Source organism: Ipomoea nil, unplaced genomic scaffold (assembly GCF_001879475.1).
Source record: "Ipomoea nil cultivar Tokyo-kokei standard unplaced genomic scaffold, Asagao_1.1 scaffold1353, whole genome shotgun sequence".
NCBI lineage: Eukaryota > Viridiplantae > Streptophyta > Magnoliopsida > Solanales > Convolvulaceae > Ipomoea > Ipomoea nil.
Genome location: NW_017617781.1, coordinates 579,970 through 592,016, shown reverse-complemented (window position 1 = coordinate 592,016; position 12,047 = coordinate 579,970). Strand labels below are relative to the sequence as shown.

The 12,047-nt window shown below is 38.3% G+C and overlaps 1 pseudogene; it reads left to right on the top strand.

The window, feature by feature from the left end:
• Positions 1 to 264: 264 nt before the first annotated feature.
• Positions 265 to 9,978, top strand: LOC109185716 (annotated as a pseudogene).
• Positions 9,979 to 12,047: the final 2,069 nt, after the last annotated feature.

The window sequence follows — 12,047 nt, the reverse complement described above, 5'->3', positions numbered from 1 at the left end:
TGCCATGTCATATTTTTAATATATATTTAAACAAGTCAATAAAAAACCATTCCACATCAGCAACTTACAACCGGAAACTTAAAAGCAACCTGTAAAAAATGCTAGGCGACAAAAAAATTTTGGTTTATGCATCGAATCGGCAGTTATGAAAGATCAGGGTGCGGCATGACATATCGCAATTGGTTCATGGTGCGATTTGGCACTTTAGCCTTTTGTTTATATATATATATATATATATATATATATATATATATATATATTTAGTCACTTTAATTTGTTGTTTGGGCACCAAGATGATGACAATAAGGTTTGTGCGTCTTTGCTTAGTCCTCTTAGCCGCCTTTGCTTCCGCGAATTCAGTAGACGCTAAAGTTCGGCATTACAAATGGGATGTGAAGTACGAGTTGAAGTCGCCGGATTGTTACAAGAAGCTGGCTATCACCATCAACGGCAAATCTCCGGGACCCACCATCGTGGCTCAACAAGGTGACACCGTTGTGGTGGAGGTCAAGAACAGCTTGTTAACTGAAAATCTCGCCATCCATTGGCATGGCATCAGACAGGTGAGTTTAAGTTATGATTAATTAAGCAGCTCTCTCTCATCTCATCTGGTTTTCCAGAAATTAATTTCATGGTGGTATATGAATTTGTACTGTGTTGTTTTAAATGGTTTCAGATAGGAACTCCATGGGCTGATGGCACAGAGGGGGTGACCCAATGCCCAGTTGTGGCAGGAGACACGTTTACAAATTTGTTGTCGACAGAGTAAGTTAATTGCCACTTTACTGTTTTATCAGATTAAAGAACAAGATTCTTGATCATCATGTTATGGGATTCATAGTGTTGGGTGGAGGCTGATAAAGGCCAAGTCTAAGCACTCGGTGGCTGGATAATTGTTAGGCTGATCGAGATCCATAAAGTGTAAAGGACAAGTCCATTACCCAAGTTGTACCTTAAGTGGTGTTGGAAAAATAGCATTAAAATGATATTTTGAGTGATTATTTTGTGGTACAAATATATGTGGGATCCACTTCCGATTTGGGTCGGGTCAATGTGGATTCGGGTTCTTCGTAGTGAGACGAAGAATTTGATATAATGTACGCTCAAAATGAGTAATAGGTGAATGAGAAATTGATTCTCAAAGTGAACCTATTTGAGAGAAGTCAAAAAACTTAAGTTTAGATGCTAATTAAAATTAGCATTCTAATAACTTTCGTTGCACTGCACGAAAGTTGGTGTTGTAAGCTTAAGGGGATTAAGCTTTGAAAGCGTAAATATAAAGTTTTGGATTTGGGATGCACCTTTCGTGGCTTAATGATGCATGGACGAAAGGTGTAGCACGAAAGTTCATTTAGTTATGTAAGATTAAATGGATTAATTAAGCTTTGAAATGCTTAATCAACTAAGCACGAGAGATTAAGCTTTGGGAAAAGCTTAAAGTGGAATTTGGGATTTAAAGCACAAATTTCGTTCTTTTGATCACAGTTTCGTGCTTGGGAGAAATGAGCTCCTTTCGTGAGCTCATTTCGTGCTGCACCTTTTGGTGCTCGCGGGTCGCTCGGGTGTGGTTTCCGGTCCCAATTCGTTAACCTTTCGGGTTTGTACGGACTTTTCGGTCACTCAGATATTTGAAACGGGACGTTATGGTCGGTACGAATTAATCGGATATTAAGTTCGTGACCGTTGATATTATTTCGATAATAAGTACGACCGTTTCAAACGTTATAATTCAATTTTTAAATTGAATTTATGTTGGTTAATGTGTCATAATAATGCTATTAAGTACCAACCTCCTATATAAGTGTGTAGTGGGAGTAGAGGCTTTTGACCTGCATAGTGAGAGACAACTAGTGAGGGAAGAAAACGAGAGTACACAACACACAAAGATAAGCACTTTTTCCTCTCAAAAATTCTGCTCCTACTCCATTCTTGAAGCTGTGTTTTGCCCGTGCTCTTGTTCGCCGGGTTCGTTCGTTTGGGTGCTCAAACGTCGAACCGTTGTACGTTTTATCCTGGGAAACCTAGGCCACAACGCTCCTAGCACTTTTGGGAGGTGGCAAATAAGGTTTTAAGGAAAGACAGGCACTTTGCCTAACTCGTATATTTCTTTCTTTCTTCTTCTTTCTTGTTTTGGATTATGCTCTAAGCAAAAATCCGTTCTTTCTTGTTGTTTTGGAATTATAATCTAAGGATTATATTTTCTTTTTGGTTGATATATATTGGTATATCTTTTTCGTAGATATACATGTATATATAACCGTTGGGTCCGTTTTATATATATTTGTGTGTATATATATATTTCGGATATATATCCAATAATATTTTATATATATTTCGTGTGTATATATATAAATATTATTTTACGGATATTAAATCGATTGTGGTTCATTATCTCCAACAATCTTAAAACCTTATTTATTTTTGATAATGAACAAATCGGTGGAGTCCAAAAGTGTTGGATCCGTGAATGTTGCCGGAGGTGCACATTCAAATGATCGGAAAGGCAACGATGTTGCACATTCCGTGATACCAGTTGATGGCAGCAACGTTGGAAATGTTATTTCCATAGGAGTTGCTAAAACACACGATGGTGCTCCGGAGAACTTTGGTTCACGATCCGGTAGACCTGTGGCTAATGGCACACAATTGGTACCTATTGTGTTGTCTAGTGGATCGGCTAAAAGCCACGAAGGATCCTATGATGGTGTAATAACTACATGGTCTGAGTACTATTGTAGTGTGACCAATGACTTCAACCGTAATCAAAGGAAACTTAAGCGGAAGCTTAGCTTTCAAGAAGATTACGAGAAGAAGGAGAAATGCCACTATGAAGCGAATCGTCATCCTGGTGAAAAGGTTGAGGACAATTTCGCCATGTTCAAAACATGTGGATGGTTGGACGAGTGAGGTCACAACCGAGGTACCCCCGCTGTGCGCTATGAACCACCCTTTGTGGAGTGGACGGTTGAGAATGGAACAAGGCACACGGGTTGAAGGACTACTACGAGATAGGAATAAGGAATTTGTTTCCAATGTAGTTTTTCCTATTTATTTATTTTGAATAAATATTGTAGTATCCTTGTAATATTTTTATTTGAATAAAAATATAATTGTTCCATTGAGTTGAATCTTGGTACATACAAATTATTTGCTAGAATAATGTCAAATGTATGAAATGATTCAATATGGGTGCGTAGTGCATCACGTAGCATTATGTGGAAAATGCTAAAATGGCTTAACGGCCGGAACGAAATGTAACAAGCGCGTTACATGTTGAAATTCCGTAACGAACTTCGGTTCTAGTTCATGTAGAACGATACGGATTTCAAGGATCAATTTGTCAAAAATTGGACAACTATATAATCGTGGGCGTCACAGCTCAAGTGTTGAATATTTTATATAATATTCTAAGAACGATTATATGAGTTTGGTTCAACTAGTTTTGGAAATTTGGATGATTTGGTTTTGTTAATTGTGTTATAATTAACTTGATCAAAAATTTCAAGTTATACTAGTATATTTAAATTTGAGACAAATTGTGTTTTGGTAAATAGTGCTTTTGTAGCACTAATGAAAAGTGCAATTTAATTTGGCACTTTGAAGTGCAAATTAAAACACTGCAATAGTGCTATTAAGCACTAGGTAGAGTGTCTAATTAGGTACTTTCGGCCACTTGGTGGCTGCACCTTTAGGTGTTAAAAACTTAAGCATTTGGTGCTTTGGTAATAACAATAAAGGTGCTAGATTATGATTGGTCTTAATGCTAATCTACTTAGCTTAAACCTTTCGTATGTGGCTAATTAAATTTAGCGTTGTAAAAGTGTTATGTGATTAGCACGAAAGGAGGTTTTGGTTAATTGTAAAATTAACTAATAATCCTAGTGCCAAGTAGCACTGGAATTATAAGTCAAGCAACCAATGGTTGTTGTGAGTTTATAATTTAAAGCAATAAAGATTGCTTTGGAATCGATGCGTTAGTTTATAAGCAATGATTCGTGCTTGGTATAGCATGTTTCGTGCTTCACTACTAAGCACTGATTCGTGCTTCAATTTCGGAAGCACTGATTCGGGTTTGTGGCCTTTCGGTCAAAACCGAATGGATTCGTGAGGGCTAATCTGTTAGCACATACGAGATGTGTTAGCGTGTAACACATGTTTATTCTTTAAAGAATAAAAAGAGAAAAACCAAATTAATCGTGGATTAATGCGGTTACGAACGATCGATGTTGTGAACGTGAAACACCTATTGGTGATTTCGGCGCAAGCGTTGGTATTGTACTCGAGAGTACGGCACGGTATTCACCTCAATCGAACGTTGTTGCCGAACATAAATATCAAGACGTTGATAAGTTCGGGTCTACCTCAAAGTATGTGGGGTGAGACAATACTTTGGACAAGTAAGTACCTTTTAATTAAGGTTACCCACATGGAATTCTTACGAATTGTGGGTACGTAGGAAGTTGTCCTACTAATGCCTGAAATGTGGGGGTGTCTTGCCAAATGTGTGTATTGGTTCTTAGTACACGAGTCCAAGAGTTTGGATGTACATAAGAACACGAAAGATTGATTCAAGAAATTCATCGTTCTTGGAAGATGTAATTTTGTGAAGGATCAATAAAGGACCTAGCACATTGAAAGGAACTTTCGGCGTAGCTATGGTTGAAGGGTATGAAAGAGAACCCGAGCTCAAAGCTAGACGTAGTAAGAGAGCTAGGATTGAAAAATCCTTTGGTCCAGATTTTCTGACATACATGTTAGAGTGTGATGCGCACAATCTAACTTGTTTACTAGAAAATAAACCGGATTTTCTGACATGGTTGCTAGAAAATGAGCCTCGAACGTATGTAGAAGTGGTGACTTCTACAGGTGGACCAACCCGAGAGAGGCTACCGAGAGTGAAGTAGATTCTATCTTAAAGAATCATACTTGGAACTGGTTGTTCTTCCTCCAGGTTGTAAAACCTTGGGATCCTAAGTGGATCACTAGTCGGAAGATAAAACCGGTTGGTTATATTGAAGTAAAATGGCCAGACTTGTAATTGTGCCACGGTCACTTTGATATATATATTCTCTTGTGATGAGAATGTAATCCATTAGAATGATACTTGCCAAAGCCGTTTAGCGAGACTTGGAAATTTATCGAAATGGATGTATCGCTTTCTTAATAGACATGGAACAACCTGAGGGTTTTGTGGTTCCGCGCTATGGAAAGAAAGTGTGTAATTGGTGAGATCATTGTATTGTTCGAAACAATTGCCTTAGTGTTTGGCATGTGAGGTTTTGATCGTGTAATGATGACCAACGAGTTTAGTATAAATAAAGTGACTAAATGTCTACGTAATGCGTACGATAGACGAGGTAATCACTGATTATTTATACACGATAAACTCAACGTGGGTAGTAACGATCACAGGATCAATTCTACCTTAAACATGTTAAATTCAAATTTGACATGAATGCATGGGATTGACAGATTTAATCTTCGAGGTTAAAATCGTGTGAAGGCTGTATGGTCTCGTGGTAGGTCAATCTCATTGAGTTGATTGAATCCTTGTAAAGGGATGATAATCAAGTGGCTTGGACACCGTTAGATACTAACGTACAACTAGCCAATAATCTCGGAGATTGTACTTCTCACGGAGAATACATTCAGATTATCGGTAGTTTAATTGTATCAAATGGGTTGTACTAGGCTGGATATTGCCTTAGTGGTTAATGAACTCGGTGACATACGAGTAACCCTAGTGTTATGCACTAGAAGGCAATAGTGAAAGTTATGAGATACTCAAGGTATGCTTGTGACGTTGGACTGCACTAAGTGAGATATCTAGCTGTACTTGGAAAATATAGCACGGATATCAAAGGATACTAAGTCCATTAAAGGCTACGTCCTTACGTAGGCCAGTGCAGTCGATTGGACGGAAATTCTCGAAATGAATTTGTGATAGCTAAGATCCGACGGGATCAAAGCTGAGAGCCTTACACTCGTGTCGCGAGCGAGTAGGCCGAATGGCTATGCCATTATTTCGAGAATGTTCCTAGTGGTGAACTCGTACCTCCAATTTGTGTGCATTGCGATAGTCAAGCCAAAATTGGTTAAAGTATAGAGTTAAATGTGGAATGGTAAGTCTAGACTTATAAGTCGTAGATATAATACCATTAAACAATTTCTCACAAACGGGGGTTATCTCTATTGACTACGTGATGTCAAATGATAACGTAGCGGCCGCTAACTAGCTAACCCGAGGGTAAGCAAATGGTTGTGGAGAAATTGGAACGAGGAATGGGTCTAAAGCCCTTGGACTAAAAGTTCTATAGTGGATACCCAACCCAGCTAGCACCTAGGTTCAATGGGACAACTAAATTATGGAACGGAGCGTGTCACTATGGGGGTCTCGGACCTCCTACCACTCCTCGTTAGAAACAGTGACTCCCGCACAAGGCTAGCACGTTGGTGCTTTAATGATTCGAATGTCGGTTGACATGTGTGAGTATGCGGGATACTCGGAAAAGAATCACCTATGTGAGAGAGAAGTGAGGGTCGCTTCAAAGGAGAATTGATGGGCAAAATTCTTCACAAACTCTTGCAGAACCAGGACGGTGACCCACGACCAAAATGGGCACACTCATGAGAACAGAGCATGGTTGGGAGGTTCTTGTGTGAGATATGTCATCGTCTACACAAACGGCAGTCGGTTCAAAGACATCGCGTTCTACCGTACAGCCAGTAGAGTAAACATGTCTTCACAAGGGAAGGTTCAAAGGGTATAGTGATCCCTACCTATCCTATGCAGGGATCGACCGTTAAACACAGTTGTTTCCGATTTCAAAATACCCTAAAAATCATTTTCATTCATGTGGGGGATTGTTGGAAAAATAGCATTAAAATGATATTTTGAGTGATTATTTTGTGGTACAAATATATGTGGGATCCACTTCCGATTTGGGTCGGGTCAATGTGGATTCGGGTTCTTCGTAGTGAGACGAAGAATTTGATATAATGTACGCTCAAAATGAGTAATAGGTGAATGAGAAATTGATTCTCAAAGTGAACCTATTTGAGAGAAGTCAAAAAACTTAAGTTTAGATGCTAATTAAAATTAGCATTCTAATAACTTTCGTTGCACTGCACGAAAGTTGGTGTTGTAAGCTTAAGGGGATTAAGCTTTGAAAGCGTAAATATAAAGTTTTGGATTTGGGATGCACCTTTCGTGGCTTAATGATGCATGGACGAAAGGTGTAGCACGAAAGTTCATTTAGTTATGTAAGATTAAATGGATTAATTAAGCTTTGAAATGCTTAATCAACTAAGCACGAGAGATTAAGCTTTGGGAAAAGCTTAAAGTGGAATTTGGGATTTAAAGCACAAATTTCGTTCTTTTGATCACAGTTTCGTGCTTGGGAGAAATGAGCTCCCTGAGCTCATTTCGTGCTGCACCTTTTGGTGCTCGCGGGTCGCTCGGGTGTGGTTTCCGGTCCCAATTCGTTAACCTTTCGGGTTTGTACGGACTTTTCGGTCACTCAGATATTTGAAACGGGACGTTATGGTCGGTACGAATTAATCGGATATTAAGTTCGTGACCGTTGATATTATTTCGATAATAAGTACGACCGTTTCAAACGTTATAATTCAATTTTTAAATTGAATTTATGTTGGTTAATGTGTCATAATAATGCTATTAAGTACCAACCTCCTATATAAGTGTGTAGTGGGAGTAGAGGCTTTTGACCTGCATAGTGAGAGACAACTAGTGAGGGAAGAAAACGAGAGTACACAACACACAAAGATAAGCACTTTTTCCTCTCAAAAATTCTGCTCCTACTCCATTCTTGAAGCTGTGTTTTGCCCGTGCTCTTGTTCGCCGGGTTCGTTCGTTTGGGTGCTCAAACGTCGAACCGTTGTACGTTTTATCCTGGGAAACCTAGGCCACAACGCTCCTAGCACTTTTGGGAGGTGGCAAATAAGGTTTTAAGGAAAGACAGGCACTTTGCCTAACTCGTATATTTCTTTCTTTCTTCTTCTTTCTTGTTTTGGATTATGCTCTAAGCAAAAATCCGTTCTTTCTTGTTGTTTTGGAATTATAATCTAAGGATTATATTTTCTTTTTGGTTGATATATATTGGTATATCTTTTTCGTAGATATACATGTATATATAACCGTTGGGTCCGTTTTATATATATTTGTGTGTATATATATATTTCGGATATATATCCAATAATATTTTATATATATTTCGTGTGTATATATATAAATATTATTTTACGGATATTAAATCGATTGTGGTTCATTATCTCCAACAAGTGGTAAGCTAGCGTTTGATTCTAATACATAGTTTGTTGATTTGCAGCCGGGAACATACCTCTACCATGCTCACTGTGGAATGCAAAGACAAGCAGGGCTACAAGGAATGATCCGAGTTTATGCCGATTCCGAACCATTTGAGTACGACTATGACCGCAGTATTCTCCTCACAGATTGGTACCACAAGACCACTATGAACAAGCTACTGGCCTTGCCCTTCCTGCACCTAACTTCACCTGGGTTGGAGAGCCTCAGGTAATAATTTAATTAATTAATTTACTCCATCAAATTTGTTGACCGAGCTTAGTCAAATTCTCGTTAATATCCACATATTTATCACCAATTATTTGTAAAATTTTCAGTCTCTTTTTATACACGGAAGAGGAAAATTTAATTGTAGCACTGCAAGCAGCGACGCCGTTTGTGAAGCCACAAATCCGCAGTGTTCGCCGTATTCCATGACCGTTGTCCCCGGCAAGGTTTACCGCCTTAGGATCGGAAGCTTAACCGCCCTTTCGACTTTAAGTTTTGAAATAGAGGTAAATTATATCAAATTTCGACATCACTAAAAGCGTAGGAACAAGGTTGTGTATAAGTTACAAAAACATAATATATATATTTTTTCTTGTTTTATAGGGTCATAACATGACGGTGGTGGAGGCTGACGGCCATTATGTTGATCCATTTGTTGTGAAAAATCTGTTTATTTATTCTGGGGAGACATATTCTGTACTGGTCAAAGCTGACCAAGACCCTTCAAGGAACTATTGGATAAGTTCAAAAATTGTGAGTAGACCCAGCAACACCTCTAATGGATTGGGCATATTCAATTACTACCCAAACCATCCTAAGAGAAATCCCCCAACCACTCCACCTGCGGGGCCGCACTGGAACGACACCGAGCCCAGGGTAAAGCAGAGCCTGGCGGTGAAGGCCCACCCGCGTTTCGTCCACGCGCCGCCGAGAACCTCCGACCGTGTCATCGTCATGCTCAACACACAAAACCAAATCAATGGGGTTAGAAGATGGTCTGTTAATAATGTCTCCTTCAACTTACCCCACACCCCTTATCTCATCGCCCTCAAGCACAAACTCTTGCACGCTTTCGACCAGACACCCCCGCCGGAGGACTACGACCACCGAACCTACGACATCTTTTCCGTCCAAAACAACACTAACGCCGTGGCCAGCAACTCCATTTACAGGCTCAAGTTCAACTCCACAGTGGACATAATTCTGCAAAACGCCAACACCATGAACCCTAACAACAGTGAGACCCATCCTTGGCATTTGCACGGCCACGATTTCTGGGTGTTGGGGTACGGGTCCGACAAGTTCAACCGGTCCAGTGACCCCAAAAACTACAATCTTGAGAACCCGATCATGAAGAACACAGTCCCGGTTCATCCCTACGGCTGGACTGCTTTGCGGTTCCGGGCAGATAACCCTGGGGTTTGGGCATTCCATTGCCATATAGAGTCGCATTTCTTTATGGGAATGGGTGTCGTTTTCGAGGAAGGAATTGAGAAGGTGGGGAAATTGCCTTCTTCGATTATGGGATGTGGTGACAGCAAAGGCTTCGGACGACCCTAGGCCATAACATAGGACATAGACAGATAGACTTACATTATATTCTTTTATGAATTTATCTTTTAAAAGATTTTAGATTTATCCTTTAAAAAAACAATTATTTATTTGTCACATGTATGGTGCCAAATCGCTCATAAAGTTTGTTTTATTCTTTTTCTATTTCATGTTGTAAACAAATATAATTAAAGTTATAATTCTTTTTCTATTTCATGAATTTTATTTATTAAAATGATATAAAAAAATTAATGTGATATAAGTATGTTATATAAAAAGAACAGATCATTAGGAATTAGAGCTATCAATGCGGGCTAACGGGACGAGTTAAAAAGGTCTTTTTGAAAACGGGCCTAGGTAGTCGCAGCCCGTCCCTCCCCTTAGGCCCGCGGGCCTCGTCAAAGCCCGTTCCTTTTTTTTTTTTTAATATTTATTTACCATGTGTCCCTAAAGTCTAAACTCTAATGTGTCTATGTTAATAACTTAATTGTTATCTACTTAAAACACTTATCCATATAATAAATCTAAAATCAACTACTCAAATATTGAAATATATTATAATTTTATAATATACATTATATATACTTGTAAAAACTTCACAATTCATTAAAAATAAGTAAATAACACAAATTAGTTCATCACATCATGACAACAATGATACCATAGAGTCCATTCAGTCTAAATAGTCAATACCCCATACTGCATAAGTTCATAAACCAAACATTCAAAGTTCAAACTCCACAAAAGTAAAAAACATAACTAATTAAGTACATAAGTTCATATGTTGTAAACATAACTAAAATTTAGTCAAATAATTACAATACACCAAAATATCAACTAACTAAAATACAATCAAATATTTCATTATTTTGTAAACAAACATAATAACTTACCAATAGCATTATTTAGTTTCAGTTTTGTTTTATTTTAGGATTGGGAATTTAGGATTTAGACTTAAGAAAAAAAAAAAAAAAAAAAAAAAAAGCGGGCTGGCGGATAGCCGCAGGCTAGGCAGGGGCGGGTAAAAAAGCCCGTTTCTAAAACCGACTTTTAAAACACGAGCCCACCCCGCCCTTTTGGCGGGGCGGGGCGGGATAGCCCGGCGAGCTAAGCCCATTTTGACGGCTCTATTAGGAACTTTATAGATGGTGTGAATAGATTGAGGGCGGACCACCGAAATGATACTGGGCTACAAACTACTTGGCGTCAAAGTTGTAACACCCCCTAATGTCTAACATTGGCACACAGGCCACAACGTCTAAGACTGAATATGTTGGATCAAAGTCGTGGGATTGATAAGCCAAAGAGAATATTCTTCACAACACAAGCTTTTGTAAGCAAACCCCATTACTATTTTTACATTATGCATGTTTTGTTATGAATAACATCCTATAATATAAAATGTATTCTCCACATCTCCAACTTGACAGTCCAACAAATTGGGCACAGCAAGACCAAGCACATAAACAAGAGGACTTTGAGCAGTGTCTAACCACTGAAATAGAGAACATGGGGAATGTTGATATTAGTGATGCAAAATTCGTAGTCATTTCTTTTTCAAATATTATATTTACAGTTAAACATACTACTAATATTTTATAATTTGTTTCTTTAAAAAAATATATTAAAAAAATCAAAAAATGTGTTCTTTCCCGTTTACCGGCATAATCACTTCTTTGTCATGTGCTTCAATTTCATTACATCAATGCTTGAAATCATTAACAACATACCACTCCTCAAAGGGCTAAAAGTTCCCAGCAAGTATGTTGAATGTCCACAGTTGCTCGTAAGTTCTCTAATTACTTACTTCAATATTCAAAATCAGTGCACCTATAATGTATATCTAATTACTTCTAACTTGTAGCAAAATGCATTTTCATTATTCCTTGAAAAAAATGGAATGAAGGATATGCAAGAAAATGTGAAAAAATTGACTGTTGACCTGGTTAAAATGGGTTCACTACAAGAAATTTCACATTTAGTGACAACAGAAGTTGTCACCGAAACTATCAATTTTGGTCACTATTGAAATTAGTGACCATTTTTTGAAGTCGTCACCTGTCGTCACTATATCCTCCGTCACTATTGTAGTAGTGACGACTTTTGAAAAGTTGTCACAATTACTCACTACTTTTGTGACAATATTTACTTACACTAAAAG